At 39.4% G+C, this 17,270-nt stretch overlaps 1 pseudogene; it reads right to left on the bottom strand.

Annotated features, from left to right (window-relative positions):
* Positions 1 to 17,270, bottom strand: part of LOC140873960 (G-type lectin S-receptor-like serine/threonine-protein kinase LECRK3) — a 99,705-nt pseudogene that overhangs the window by 38,616 nt on the left and 43,819 nt on the right.

Below are 17,270 nucleotides of genomic sequence, written 5' to 3'. Positions count from 1 at the left end.
GGACGTTGTTCAACAACAATACCGCCGTTTCAAGCTCATAGCCCCAAAACGAAGGTGGAAGCTCAGTGAAGCTCATCATGGATCGAACCATGTCCAACAAAGTTCGATTACGACGCTCCGATACACCATTCAGCTGTGGTGTCATAGGAGGAGTCCACTGAGAGAGAATCCCATTCTCTTTTAGATAGTCCAAAAACTCGGTACTTAAGTATTCTCCACCTCGATCCGATCTAAGTGCTTTAATACTTTTACCTAACTTGTTTTCTACTTCAGCCTTGAATTCTTTGAACTTTTCAAATGCTTCAGACTTATATTTCATTAAATATAAATACCCATACCTTGAATAATCATCAGTAAAGGTAATGAAGTAGGTGTGGCCATATTGAGTACCAACTCTAAATGGACCACAAACATCTGTATGGATCAAATCCAACAGATTTTGACTACGCTCAGGTTTCCCCTTAAAAAGAGATTTAGTCATTTTTCCTTTCAGGCAGGATTCACAAGTAGGTAGAGAGTTAATATCAGACATATCAAACATGCCCTCTCCCACTAGCTTGTTCATCCTCCTTGAGGAAATATGACCTAGTCTAGCGTGCCAAAGGTTTGCCGGGTTTTGACTATCGATTTTCCTTTTGTTTGTTGTTGCCGGTTTATCAACATAATTTATTGGAACGTCTTTTAGTTTTAAGTTATATAGATCGTTTTCAAGTTGTCCATTTCCAATCAAACATTCATTCTTTTAAATATTGCAAATCCCATTCACAAAATTGCAAGAATAACCATCTCTATCAAGCATAGAAACAGAAATAATGTTTTTAATCAAATCCGGAACAAATAAAACATCTCTCAAAAGTAACTTAAAACCGTTCTGCAAAATTAAATAAATATCTCCCACAGCTTTAGCTTCAACTCTGGAACCATTTCCGAGCCTCAGCTGGGTCTCACCCATTCTAAGCCTGCGACTTCTTGTCATCACCTGCAAATCATTGCAAATGTGAGATCCACATCCGGTATCCAATACCCAAGAAGTAGTATTAAGTGAAACATTTATTTCAATATAGAACATACCCTTCGCAATTCGCAACTGCTCTAGATATTCCTTGCAGTTACGCTTCCAATGACCGGGCTTCTTGCAGTAATGGCAAACATCCTTGGATTTTTCCATGTTTGAAGCCTTTGTCTTGTACTTCTTCTCGGGTTCGATTTTCTTGGGTGGGGCAGAACGTTTCCTACCCTTTGTACTTGGCCCCTTCTTAGCAGAAGAAGAGGAGCCCACCAAGAAAGCCGGTTTATCCTTCTTTAATGTGGATTCATATGTCAAAAGCATATTGACCATCTCTTCAAGGGAGGCCTCTATCTTGTTCATATTGAAATTCACCACAAATCCGTCAAACGAAGAAGGAAGAGATAGAAGTAGTAAGTCCACGTTGAGTTCATGCTCCAACACCAAATCAAGGGTTACCAACTTCTGTATGAGCCAAATCACTCGTACCCCATGATCATGGACCGAAGTCCCTTCACGCATGCGATACGTCATTAGCTCCTTTACAGTAGCGAACCTTTCAGCCCTCGATTGAGCCCCAAAAAGTTCCTTGAGTTGTACGTGAATGTCAGCAGCATTCACGGTGTCCTCAAATCGCCTCTGGAGTTCATCAGACATCGAGGCTTGCATATAGCATTTGGCCTTGATATCATGGTCCCACCATGTATCAAGTTTGGCTAACTCTTCCGGACTTATTTCAGCTGGTGCTTCCTTCGGAGGAGATTTTTCTAACACGTAGAGCATCTTCTCCGAAGTCAAGACAATCTTCAACTTACGGAACCATTCCGTATAGTTTGCGCCAGTCAATTTATTTTGTTCGAGGATCGAGAAAAGTGGATTACGCGAATTCATCTTTATGAAATACTGAAAAGAAACAGACAAATATCAGTGATTGTTTAAGTAATTTACTAAGACATAAAATAGGCGAAATTTATTTTATGAATCTCACTCCCACTATTTTAACGATTTCACTACCCTCTAGTGAAAACGGGAAACTATTTTCCTTAGTGAGAACATGGAGTCCAATTGACAAACTATGGTCCCGAATAATATCAGCCAACCATAATTTTCAAAAGGTAGAGCCCAATTGCTTCCAAAGCAACCTCCACGTTTTTACCTCATGTCCAATAAGGGCCCAATAATATGACGCCGTTTATTGTGACATGTCAAGATGACCCATCAATATTAAGTTGTGATGGACGGTCGCCATGTGGATCCCCCAATAATATGAGCCGATCCCATGGGAGTTCCACCCAACTTACAACATGTGTCGATCCAATGTACAGCTTTCCGACGAACGGGCCCCCCCAATAATATGAGCCGGACCGTATCCGCGGGTAGCATCTCATACATTGATCGTTGATGGAAGGTAGGAACATTTAAACAAATTTAAATTTCCTTTATTTATCTTGATATCAATTTTAAATCATATTTAAAATGAGGGATTTTAATTTTGAAAATTTGTCTCATCATTTTAAAAATTTTGTATGCTTGCCGGATTCACACAATTTTGTCTAAAACATGCATACAACAATAATATCACATATTATATAGGATGATCGATTCCATTTCTAATCGACCCGTGGTTGCCAATCACGAGTCTTAGTCCAATCCTAGGTAATATGCAGTATGCAATGCAATCCTATTACATTGAGCTTCCAATTTACATTTCTTCTGTCTTTATTGTCTGCTGGGCCCACCACCGTCTTCAAATCTTCATCTCCCACTAAATCTAATGTATTTACAATAAATAACAATGACAAGTAGGGGATACATTTTTAAGGGGTGGGAACGGGTCATAAACCAAGCCCACTTTTATTACATATGACAATTCATATTGGGCCATAAACCAGGCCCATTAATAAATCCAACAACAATAAAAACAAATGTAAATTCCTAACATACATCTACAAAATTGGCCATGGCAATCGATCATCCTTATCCAATAACATTTAATTCAAAATTAATTTATTGGATAACATGCAATGACAATTTAAATTTAAAAGGATAAAATCATATTTCATATATAAAATCTTATTTTACATACAAAATCATATTTTATCTTTTTATCAAATAAAATCATATTTTATCTATAAAATCAAATTTTATATATAAAATCATATTTTACTCAATATATCCATAAGATCATATCTTATCATCAATCGTACCAAAAATTATTAATTTCAAATTCAATTTAACGGATTAAATATATAAATTTTCCAAAAATTCAAATTTATCCAAAAATCAATTTTAAAATTTTCGGACTCGAACAATTCGATCCGACGCCTCGTGGACCAATCAAAAACAATTTTCGATTGGACCAAAAATAGAATTTTAACATATTAAAATTTAATTTTAAAATTAAAAAAAAAATATATATTCGCGGGCCGCCCGGGACATTCCCGGGCTGCCCGCGCCCCAAAGGGCTCAGGCCGGGCAGCCCGGCTGCCCTTAGGGCAGCGACGATCGCTGCCCTGGGCAGCGGCGTGCGCCGCCGTGCGCAGCACCTAGCGCTGCCCGGGGCAGAGACGATCGCTGCCTCCCCCGGGCAGCGATCCAATCGCTGCCCGGGTTTTTGCACGAAAATTTTTTTTTTTTTTATTTTTAAAATATTTATTTTTGTTTCAAAAAACCGAGGCTTAAAAGATTTTGTACAATCGATTAATTTAATCGCTTGATCTGAGCAACCTGGCTCTGATACCACTGTTGGAGAACGCGGCGATCAGATCAATCAGAATTGATACCACTGTTGGGTATAAAAACCTTACGATTAAATTGTGTGTGTAAAAATTAAATAACAATTATAAATTTTTACCTCCAATCTCGAATCGAGATTATGGACACCAATAGATTGCTCTGCTCTTGTTGTATATCCCTGGAACTGATGGACGAACTGTTCTTCAATCAGGTCCACGAACGGATAATTAATCCCTCTGATAGATTGCACTAGAAAATCTATCAGAATTTTCTACGAAGAGATTAACGAATTTGATCCGTTAAACCAGACTGTAATTCAAAATTCACAGACTGGATTTTACCGAGCAGAGGGGAAAAGGGGGCGGCCACTTCAGAGGAAAAATACTAGGGTTTTTTCGAAAATTTTGTGACCTGTTGTGTGTAATTTCTGTACTGCAGTAACTTATTTATAATGTAGGCCACTAACAGCTTAGGGCCCATTAGTCATAAGTTCAAGCCCGACAAGCAAAGCCCGCATGTTCAGAAATTAATATAAAATTCATCATGACTCCAATTGATAAACCGATTTCACCAATGTGCACAGAAACCATTTCTGCACCTTTTAAAGTCAAGATAAATTTTTCTGAATCCGAATTCAGTGGTTTCCAAAAATGCCCATCCCTATGTCATTTTTGAAAATCTCACTCCTCTACTCATAATTAAGAAGTCCAACTTCTTTGTTCATTAATTTAACTCTTTAAATTTAACTATCTCAACGGGGATTAAAAATCCATTACTCTGTGTGACCCTCAATGGTTCAGGGATACAGCTAGCCGTGGGCTCACAACTCCTTGTGACTCGGAACAACAATTTCCGACTTGCCCATCGAATCATGGTAAGAGCGCCTAGAAACATTGCCCCATGATTCCCTAGGTATCACTGATAGTGCCTGCAAGAACCAATAGATTTTGGTTAGCGTACAGTACGGTCCCTTCATCCATATATCCCGATCGAATCAACAACCATTTGTATATCGAGAGTCGTTCGAGATTCGATAACTATGCAATACATCTTGAAGATCAAATAGTGACATCGCATGTGTTACTAAGAAACCATTTCTTAAAACACATCATGTACTCTGGCCAGAGATTCGTCACACTAATATCTCCTCAGATCGCATAGGATATCCACACTCGCAAGTATGTGGTGAATCCTTGACAACAAAGCATCGACTCCTATATGTGTTATAACTGTACCCAATCCCGATACCTGATGACCCCAATAGAGTCGGTAAACGAGTCAAAGCACAGTACTAGCATATAGAGTCTCAATGATGTTTCAAGTAGTAAGGACTAATGGTGTACAACCAAAACCGCGGACTATATCCACTCGATAAGTGATAACCACTTGGAAAGTCCGAATAGGGTAGTTCGATCATTCATCGTATGAATATCCATTTGCATGCTTCGAACATCTCTATGTTCCTTACCAATGAAACGTGGTACTCTGCATCGCAAATGCTAGTCTCAAACTCGAGCGATCCTTATCCTTATTATCGGACGGCTCAATCGACTAGGAACATTTTAGAATATACAGTGACTATAAGATGTGTTTCATGATAGACATCCCCATGTTCTACCACATCTTACATACACTATATTATATTCAAGGTCTTTATCAAAACAACAATAGTATATCACAATATAACAATATGAAGAAAGATAAAGTCATTGCCATTAATAAAAGTGTAAATTATATTAAACAAAAGATTGTTTATACAAAGAGTCATCAAAGCCCTTAGCCACAAGTTGGCTCACCGGGCACCCACTCTTTAATTATTATCGTTTATATTTCGCTTCTGCTATTGTCATGTTTTGATATTGTAAAGACATTTCTGGATTTGTAAAAGACTGGTTGAAGGCTATTTATACACTACATGGCTTGTTGTTTTACGATTTAAAATTGTTAACAACGCCGATGCTACGATGTGAAGCCCCGTTTTTGTCATAGGGTAGAATTGTAACAGCCACAATAAGTAGGCAGATTAATGTTGCATGTATCAGCCAAGGATTGTAATAGCTAGAAACCAAGAGATTGTAACAGCTGAAATAATGAGGAATCATGGCTGTTAATGAACATTATTGGCCATGAATGAGGAGACCCTTCACCTGTTGATTTTCTCCTATAAATAAGTGGCAGAAACCTCAAGGAAATCACACAAATTTCGACCACCACCACTTCACATTTCGGGTTCCAGCTCTGTCATTTTCAAGCAGACTTCTGTCAAAGTGCTGGAGCATAAACTCTGTCCAAATTCGAGCATACTTCTTGTTCCAGTTTCAAGAAATCACCTACAGCAAAATAAGCCGAGAAGCAGTGCCAAAGTTGATCAGGGAACCGCATTTTTTGTCCAGAACCGAGCAACTCATACTTCTGCACGATTTGTTTATAAATCGAATACTGTAAGAGGGCTTATATCTATATATGTTTTAAATGCGTTGATCTTGTTTGTGAAAATTCAATCGTACATGGCCTGGTTCATAGTTCTTTGAAATTCGTACATGTTTATTCTATGAAACTCCTTGTTATGCACTGTTAGAATTCGACTTAAGAAGTGGTAAGGAATTCTGAAAACATGATAAGCTATTATATGGCCCTGATGCGGTGGGTTATAATAGCCGTTTAAGGCCTCGCCCCCTTAGAGGAGTAAAAATTAGGGACTGATCAGTAGCCATGATTAACGAGATGAATAACAGTGCTATGTCTAAGTTTATGTTTCATTCATGATATGTGTTGATACTCAGTTTCAAGTTTTGCCTTGTTCTGATTTATGTTGCGACATGTGTTGGAACGTGCTTCCTTTGAACTCCTATATATATGTATATTCGACATTTGCATGTACGATTGGCCCCCTCTTGCTGACTGTTTCCCAAAACACTCATCCCCCTTACTTCCCTTTCCAGATACCGAAGAACAGTTGGATGATGATGAGCAACACGCATTCTAGGGTTGGTGATCAAGTCTAAATTATGGAATTGCTAGCAGTCTTACTAGTTTTATTATCGTTTATATTTCGCTTCCGCTATTGTCATGTTTTGATATTGTAAAGACAATTCTGGATTTGTAAAAGACTGGTTGAAGGCTATTTGTACACTACATGGCTTGTTGTTTTACGATTTAAAATTGTTAACAACGCCGATGCTACGTTCCGATCATGGGGCGTGACATGGGCGCCAGGGTGCTGGACGCCAGGGTTCTGGGAGGCCAGGGTGCTCGAGGCAAGGGTGCTCCGGGAAGGGTTCTCTGGCAAGGGGAGGGAAGACAACCCTTGGCAAGGCAAGGCAAGGCAAGGGAGGACATCCCTTGGCAAGGCAAGGCAAGGCAAGGCAAGGAAGGACAGCCCTTGGCAAGGCAAGACTCCTTCCTTTTTCGCTTGGGTTCTATTTCTTCCCGGTCTTCTTTTACCCATCAATCTAGAAATCATTCCGCATCCGGGCTCTTGACAACCACTCGGGTTTGGTGATAACCCGGGATATTTCACCGGGGTATCACCACTCATCCCAAAGATAGTCGGGGTAGGACCTGCTCCGCTGTCCCGAAAAAACTAGTCTCCAAACTCGAGTGACATGCTAACTCTCTAATCTTGAGATTTCAAATAGATGCCCGAGCTTCAAAACTCCGGGACTTATAAGATAGGTGCCAGAGCATGGATTGCCCTGAGCTTTCAGTAGGTTCCATGGGGCTTTAGGTGCTAGGGTGGTATATCGCCTGGGCTTATGAGCTCGTGAATTACCATGGGCCTCGAGTACCAGGGTGGTAAATCGCCTGAGTTTAAGTGACTTGGGGCTGCCATGGGCTTCGATTACCAAGGTGGTAGATCACCTGGGTTTTAAGGGGCCAGGGTGGTGGATCACCTGGACTTATATGGCTCATGAATTACCACGGGCCTCAAGTACCATGGTGGTAGATCGCCTGGGTTTAAGTGCCATGGGGCTGCCATGGACTTTGAATACCAGGGTGGTAGATCACCTGGGTTTTAAGGGGCCAGGGTGGTGGATCACCTGGACTTATATGGCTCATGAATTACCACGGGCCTCGAGTACTGCAGTGACCCTGCATGGAATCACCTACTAACTAGCAACTAATAGCATGCATTAAACTTAATACAGCAAAATACTTAACAGAGTAAAAACGTGCGGAAACTTAACCATAATTTACATATCAGCTTAGTAATATAATCCAGGCTTAAATCTGTAGTGATACAACCATATCGAAATTCTTAAAAGTAAACATTATACAGCTAATAAATCATGCTGTATAAAAACTTTCAAAGCTCCTGCTCCCTAGTCCTGCCTTGAACTACCAGTTCCGTCCATCCTGCGACCTGCCCCATGAAATAGGGTGTCCAAGATAACAACTAGGACGTGAGCGCTACGCCCAGTACATAGACATGAGTAAACATATGTATATAATGCATGCAACATGATGATTGGTACAGGGTCATCTGAAAAGTCATGCTCAGTACCGGCGCCACATGAGTGCTGCCACCGCACGGATCAACCTCTGGGTGCAACCACACTCGTCTAGTACACCAGAGTAGACAGACATAAATGCCCCCGCGGTCGCGGTACTCTCAGTGACAGACTATCGAGTATAGAGTTGAGCGGCTCTATAATCAGGTATAACAAGGAATAGGCTCAACGTGTATATGCACATGACATATGTGTTGGAAAACCGTGTTCAGATCAATTGAATCGATACCCGGTGCAGCGGAAGTTTAAAAATTTTATTTTTCTTTGATATGAAACAATTTCATATCATGGGTATCAAAACGTTTAACGATTAAATCACACAAGTAAAATAAATAATAATCAATTAAATATTTTACCTCCAATCTCGAAGCGAGATTATGGACACCAACAGAATTTAATCTGCTCTTCTTGTATATCCCGGGAACTGATGGCGTCACGATCAATCACCGAAATAAGGTCCACGAACAGAAAACAGAAACCCTCTGATTGACTGCACTAGAAATCAATCAGAAGTTTTGCTTAGAGAATAAACAGATATGATCTGTTAATTCAGAATTGTAATTTTTCACAAAAATAACAAGTCTGAATTTTCTCCGGGAGGGACAAGGATTTCGAAAAACCCTTAGAATATTTAGAGTGTAATTTCGAAAATTATAAGACACAAAGTGTTTGATTTTCGAACCCAACACCTCTATTTATAGATAATTTCTAGTTATAATTGTATCAAGACTCTAACTCCTTAAAGCCCACAATCCATAACTTAAGCCCAACAAGCCAAGCCCGTTGTTATAGAAATTAATATAAAATTCATCGTGACTCCGATTGATAAACCGATTTCACCAATGTGCACAGAAACCATTTCTGCATCTTTTAGAGTCAAGATAATTATTCTGAATCCGAATTCAGTGATTTCCAAAAATATCCATCACTATGTCATTTTAGGAAATTCCACTCCCTTTAGTTGAGAAATCCAATTTCTCTTTCATTAAATTTAACTCTTTAAATTTAACTATCTCTACGGGGTTTTAGTAATCCATTACTTGTGTAACCCTCAATGATTCAGGAATACAGCTAGCCGTGGGCTCACAACTCCTTGTGACTCGGAACAACAATTTCCGACTTACCCAACGAATCATGGTAAGAGCGTCTAGCAACATCGCCCCATGATTCCCTAGGTATTACTGATAGTGCCTGCAAGAACCAGTAGATTTTGGTTAGCGTACAGTACGGTCCCTTCAACCAAATATCCCGATCGAATCAACAACCATTGGTGCATCGAGAGTCGTTCGAGATTCGATAACTATGCACAACATCTTGGAGATCTATTAGTGACATCGCATGTGTTACTAGGATAACCATTAACCTAAAACACATCATGTACTCTGGCCAGAGATTCGTCACACTAATATCTCCTCAGATCGCATAGGATATCCACACTCGCAAGTATGTGGTGAATCCTTGAAAACAAAGCATCGACTCCTATATGCATCGTAACTGTAACCAATCCCGACACCTGATGACCCCATAGAGTCGGTAAACGAGTCAAAGCACAGTACTAGCATATAGAGTCTCAATGATGTTTCAAGTAATAAGGACTAATGGTGTACAACCAAAACCGCGGACTTTATCCACTTGATAAGTGATAACCACTTGGAAAGTCCAAATAGGGTAGTTCGATCATTCATCATATGAATATCCATTTGCATGCTTCGAACATCTCTATGTTCCCTACCAATGAAACGTGGTACTCTGCATCGCAAATGCTAGTCTCAAACTCGAGCGATCCTTATCCTTATTTTCGAACGGCTCAATCGACTAGGAACTGTTTAGAATATACAGTGACTATAAGATGTGTTTCATGATAGTCATCCCCATGTACTACCACATCTTACATACACTATAGTATATTCAAGGTCTTTATCAAAACAACAATAGTATATCACAATATAACAATATGAAGAAAGATAAAGTCATTGCCATTAATAAAATGTAAATTATATTAAACAAAGATTGTTTACACAAAGAGTCATAAAAGCCCTTAGCCACAAGTTGGCTATCCGGGAACCCACTCTTTCAATCTCCCACTTGCCCTAAAGCCAACTAGTCATATTACGTAATCCCATTGCTTCGCGATGTTTGTCAAACAATGGTCCTGGCAAGGGCTTCGTAAGCGGATCAGCGATATTGTCTGCAGAGGCCACTCTCTCGACTGTAATGTCTCCTCTTTCCACGATCTCCCGGATGATGTGGTATTTCCTCAGTATGTGTTTGGATCGTTGATGAGACTTTGGTTCCTTTTCCTGAGCAACGGCACCAGTGTTGTCGCAGTACACCGGGACTGGACCAACAGATTCTGGAATCACACCCAACTCTTGGATGAATTTCCTCATCCAAACCGCCTCTTTAGCAGCAGCTGATGCTACAATGTATTATGCCTCAGTGGTGGAATCCGCTGTGGTGTCTTGCTTGGAACTCTTCCAAGAGACAGCACCGCCATTGAGCACGAATACAAATCCAGAGGTTGATTTCGAGTCATCCACGTCACTTTTGAAGCTAGAGTCGGTGTAGCCTTCCAACTTCAATTCTATTCCACCATAAACCATGAATATATTCTTAGTTCTTCTCAAGTACTTAAGAATATCCTTCACGGCTTTCCAATGCATTTGACCTGGATTGGCCTGATATCTGCTCGTGACGCTCAGAGCATAGGCCACATCCGGTCTAGTAGATATCATCCCATACATGATACTACCTATGGCTGAAGCATATGGTATATGTGTCATTTTCTCTATCTCTTCTTCAGTCTTGGGACACATAGACTTGGATAGAGAAACTCCATGACACATAGGTAGATGTCCTCTCTTGGACTCATCCATTGAAAACCTTTTCAATATAGTTTCGATGTAGGTTGCTTGAGTGAGTCCTATCATTCTCTTAGATCTGTATCCCTAGAATATAGGATGCCTCACCCAAATCCTTCATCGAGAATCTACCTGATAACCATATCTTTGTTGACTGCAACATCCCTACGTCATTCCCAATGAGTAGGATGTCATCAACATAAAGTACTAAGAATGTTACCGCATCCTCAACTACTTTCTTGTACACGCATGATTCCTCCGGGTTCTTGATGAAACCAAAATCCTTTATTGTTTCATCAAATTTCTGGTTCCAACTTCTTGATGCTTGTTTTAGACCATAAATTGATCTCTGAAGCTTACATACCTTATGCTCGCTTCCCATGGAGGTGAATCCTTCAGGCTGCATCATATAGATTTCTTCCTTAATGTTTCCATTAAAAAATGTAGTCTTCACATCCATTTGCCATATCTCATAGTCATACCATGCTGCTATGGAAATTAGGATTCTTATGGACTTGAACATTGCGACTGGTGAAAAGGTTTCATCATAGGCAACTCCTTGTCTTTGAGTATAACCTTTTGCAACCAATCGTGCCTTATAGGTCAACACCTTGCCATCAGGCCCAAGTTTTCTTTTGTAAATCCATTTACATCCTATTGGAACAATTCCATCAGGAGGATCTACTAAAGACCAAACTTGGTTTGAATGCATCGAGTCTATTTCCGACTGCATTGCTTCAAGCCATAAATTAGAATCCACATCAGAAATTGCTTCCTTGAAGTTTCTTGGATCACATCCAATATCGGGTTCACTTTGATCCCCTTCAAGAAGAAGACCATATCTAAAGGAGGCCTAGAAGTCCTCTCGGATCTTCTAGCAATAGGCGTGTCTTGTGATGATTCTTGAGGTGTAGGATCGTTAATTTGTATTTCGGGTTCTTCTCGAATTTCTTCGAGTTCCATCATCTTGCCTTTCTTATCCAATAAGAATTCCTTCTCCAAGAAGGTGGCATTCCTTGAAACAAACACCTTTGTTTCAGCAGGATGATAGAAATAATATCCGATTGAATTCTTCGGATACCCCACAAAATAACATAAGATGGATCGACTATCCAACTTATCTCCCACTGTCTGCTTCACGTAAGCAGGACATCCCCAAATCCTCAAGTACGAATACTTAGGAGCTTTGCCATTTCATAACTCGTATGGTGTTTTATCTACTACTTTAGTGTGAACGTTGTTCAACAACAAAACCGCCGTTTCAAGCGCGTAGCCCCAAAACGATGGTGGGAGCTCAGTGAAGCTCATCATGGATCGAACCATGTCCAACAAGGTTCTATTACGACGCTCCAAAACACCATTCAGCTGTGGTGTCATAGGAGGAGTCCACTGAGAGAGAATCCCATTCTCTTTTAGATAGTCCAAAAACTCGGCACTTAAGTATTCTCCACCACGATCCGATCGAAGTGCATTAATACTTTTGCCTAGTTTGTTTTCTACTTCAGCCTTGAATTCTTTGAACTTTTCAAATGCTTCAGACTTATATTTCATTAAATATAAATACCCATACCTTGAATAATCATCAGTAAAGGTAATTAAGTAGGTGTGGCCAAATTGAGTACCAATTCTAAATGGACCACAAACATCTGTATGGATCAAATCCAACAGATTTTGACTACGCTCAGGTTTCCCCTTGAATGGAGATTTAGTCATTTTTCCTTTCAGGCAGGATTCACAAGTAGGTAGAGAGTTAATATCAGACATATCAAACATGCCCTCTCCCACTAGCTTGTTCATCCTCCTTGATGAAATATGACCTAGCCTAGCATGCCAAAGGTTTGCCGGGTTTTGACTATCGATTTTCCTTTTGTTCGTTGTTACCGGTTTATCAACATAATTTATTGGAACGTCTTTTAATTTTAAGTTATATAGATCGTTTTCAAGTTGTCCATTTCCAATCAAATATTCATTCTTGTAAATATTGCAAATCCCATTCACAAAATTACAAGAATAACCATCTCTATCAAGCATAGAAATAGAAATAATGTTTTTGACCAAATCCGGAACATACAAAACATCTCTCAAAAATAACTTAAAATTGTTTTGCAAAATTAAATAAATGTCTCCTATCGTTTTGGCTTCGACTCTTGAACCATTCTCGAGTCTCAGTTGGGTCTCACCCATCCTTAGCTTACGACTTCTTGTCATCACCTGCAAATCATTGCAAATGTGAGATCCACATCCGGTATCCAATACCCAAGAAGAAGTATTAAGAGAAACATTTATTTCAATGTAAAACATACCCTTTTCAGTTCGCAACTGATCGAGGTATTCCTTGCAGTTACGTTTCCAATGACCGGGCTTCTTGCAGTAATGGCAAACGTTTTCATCCTTCTTCTCATATGAAACCTTGGCCTTCCCCTTCTTATTCGGTACACTCTTCTTGGGCGGGGCAGAACGCTTCTTACCCTTTCCACTTGGCCCCTTCTTCGAGTTAGAAGAGGACCCAACCAAGAGTACCAGTTTATCCTTCTTTAGTGTGGCTTCATATGTGACAAGCATATTGACCATCTCTTCAAGGGTGGCCTCTATCTTGTTCATGTTGAAGTTCACCACAAAACCGTCATACGATGAAGGAAGTGAAAGGAGTAACAAGTCCGAGCTGAGTTCATGCTCCAAAGTCAAGTCGAGTGTTACCAATTTTTCAATGAGCCCAATCATGCGCACCCCATGCTCACGGACAGAAGTCCCCTCTCGCATGCGGCTTGTCATGAGCTCTCTGACAGTGGCATACCTCTCCGACCTTGACTGAGCTCCAAATAGCTCCTTGAGTGCTTTGTGAATGTCAGCAGCATTCACGGCATCCTCAAATCGCCTTTAGAGTTCATCAGACATCGAAGCCTGCATGTAGCATTTGGCCTTGATATCATGGTCCCATCATAAATCAAGTTTGGCCAACTCTTTCGGACTTGTATTAGCCGGGGCTTCCTTCGGAGCCGGCTTCTCTAACACGTAGAAAGCCTTTTCCGAAGTGAGAATAATCTTTAATTACGGAACCATTTCGTATAGTTTGCGCCAGTGAGTTTGTTTTGTTCGAGAATTGCAAATAGTGGATTACGCGAATTCATTGTAACGATATACTGAAAAGGAAACAGACAATAATCAATGATTGTTTAATTAATTTACTAAGACATAAAATATGGCAAATTTTAATTTTATAAATTACACTCCCACTATTTTAACGATTTCACCACCCTCTAGTGAAAACGGGAAACTTTTTCCTTAGTGAGAACATGGAGTCCAATTGACAAATTATAGTCCCGAATAATATCAGCCAACCATAATTTCAAAAGGTAGAGCCCAATTACTTCCAAAGTAACCCCCATGTATTTACCTCATGTCCAATAAGGGCCCAATAATATGACGGCGTTTATTGTGACATGTCAAGATGACCCATCAATATTAAGTTGTGATGGACGGTCGCCATGTGGATCCCCCAATAATATGAGCCGATCCCATGGGAGTTCCACCCAACTTAAAACATTTGTCGATCCAATGTACAGCTTTCCGACGAACGGGCCCCCCCAATAATATGAGCCGGATCATATCCGCGGGTAGCATCTCATACATTGATCGTTGATGGAAGGCAGGAAAATTTAAACAATTTTTAAATTCCCTTTTATTAATCTTGATATAAATTTTAAATCATATTTAAAATGAGGGATTTTTAATTATGAAAATTTGTCTCATCATTCATTTTTATGTATGCTTGCGGGATTCATACAATTTATTCTAAACATGCATACATCAATAATATCATATATTATTTAAGGATGATCGATCCCATTATCTATTCGACCCGTGGTTGCCAATCACGAGTCTAAGTCCAATCCTAGGTAATATGCAGGTATGCAATGCAATCCTATTACATTGAGCTTCCAATTTACATTTCTTCAGTCTTCATTGTCTGCTGGGCTCACCATTTCTTCAAATCTTTGTCTCCCACTAAGTCTAATAAATTTACAATAAATCTCGATGACAAATATGGGATACATTTGTAGGGGTGGGAACGGGCCATAAACCAGGCCCACTTTTATTACATATGACAATCATATTGGGCTATAAACCAAGCCCATTAATAAACACCAACAACAATAAGACAAATGTAAATTCCTAACATACACCTACAAAATTGGTTATAGCAATCGATCATCCCATTATCCAATTTTAAATTCAAAATTTAAATAATTGGATAAACATGCTGTGGCATCATAATTTAAAAGATAAAATCATATTTTATCTTATCCATCCATAAGATCACATCTTATCATCAATTGTACCAAAATAATCAATTTTCAAAATTCAATTTAACGGATAAAATATTTAAATTTTCCAAAAATTCAAATTTATCCAAAAATCAATTTTAAAAATTTCGAACTCGAACAATTCGATCCGATGCCTCGTGATCTTATCAAAAACATTTTTCGATCGGATCAAACACTAGAATTTCAAAAATTCAAAATTTTCAAAAATCAATTTTTATTTTTTCCGGGCAGCCCGGGACAATACCGGGCGCGGGCTGGGCAGCCCGCCACTGCCCATTGGGCAGCGACGATCGCTGCCCTTGGGCAGCGATCAAATCGCTGCCCTTTTTCTTGCCCGTCAGAAAAATAAAATTTTTGATTTTTAAAAATATGTTTTGTATCAAAAACCCGAGGCCAAAAATTTTTGTACAATCGATTAATTTAATCGTTTGATCTGAGCAACCTGGCTTTGATACCACTGTTGGAAAACCGTGTTCAGATCAATTGAATCGATACCCGGTGCAACGGAAGTTTAAAAATTTTATTTTTCTTTGATATGAAACAATTTCATATCATGGGTATCAAAACGTTTAACGATTAAATCACACAAGTAAAATAAATAATAATCAATTAAATATTTTACCTCCAATCTCGAAGCGAGATTATGGACACCAACAGAATTTAATCTGCTCTTCTTGTATATCCCGGGAACCGATGGCGTCACGATCAATCACCGGAATAAGGTCCACGAACAGAAAACAGAAACCCTCTGATTGACTGCACTAGAAATCAATCAAAAGTTTTGCGTAGAGAATAAACAGATATGATCTGTTAATTCAGAATTGTAATTTTTCACAAAAATCACAAGTCTGAATTTTCTCCGGGAGGGACAAGGATTTCGAAAAACCCTTAGAATATTTAGAGTGTAATTTCGAAAATTATAAGACACAAAGTGTTTGATTTTCGAACCCAACACCTCTATTTATAGATAATTTCTAGTTATAATTGTATCAGGACTCTAACTTCTTAAAGCCCACAATCCATAACTTAAGCCCAACAAGCCAAGCCCGTTGTTATAGAAATTAATATAAAATTCATCGTGACTCCGATTGATAAACTGATTTCACCAATGTGCACAGAAACCATTTCTGCATCTTTTAGAGTCAAGATAATTTTTCTGAATCCGAATTCAGTGATTTCCAAAAATGCCCATCACTATGTCATTTTAGGAAATTCCACTCCCTTTAGTTGAGAAATCCAATTTCTCTTTCATTAAATTTAACTCTTTAAATTTAACTATCTCTACGGGGTTTTAGTAATCCATTACTTGTGTAACCCTCAATGGTTCAGGAATACAGCTAGCCGTGGGCTCACAACTCCTTATGACTCGGAACAAAAATTTCCGACTTACCCAACGAATCATGGTAAGAGCGTCTAGCAACATCGCCCCATGATTCCCTAGGTATTACTGATAGTGCCTGCAAGAACCAGTAGATTTTGGTTAGCGTACAGTACGGTCCCTTCAACCAAATATCCCGATCGAATCAACAACCATTGGTGCATCGAGAGTCGTTCGAGATTCGATAACTATGCACAACATCTTGGAGATCTATTAGTGACATCGCATGTGTTACTAGGATAACCATTAACCTAAAACACATCATGTACTCTGGCCAGAGATTCGTCACACTAATATCTCCTCAGATCGCATAGGATATCCACACTCGCAAGTATGTGGTGAATCCTTGAAAACAAAGCATCGACTCCTATATGCGTCGTAACTGTACCCAATCCCGACACCTGATGACCCCATAGAGTCGGTAAACGAGTCAAAGCACAGTACTAGCATATA

The sequence above is a fragment of the Henckelia pumila genome, chromosome 1 (genome assembly GCF_033568475.1).
Source record: "Henckelia pumila isolate YLH828 chromosome 1, ASM3356847v2, whole genome shotgun sequence".
NCBI lineage: Eukaryota > Viridiplantae > Streptophyta > Magnoliopsida > Lamiales > Gesneriaceae > Henckelia > Henckelia pumila.
This window is presented reverse-complemented; position numbering and strand designations above follow the sequence as displayed.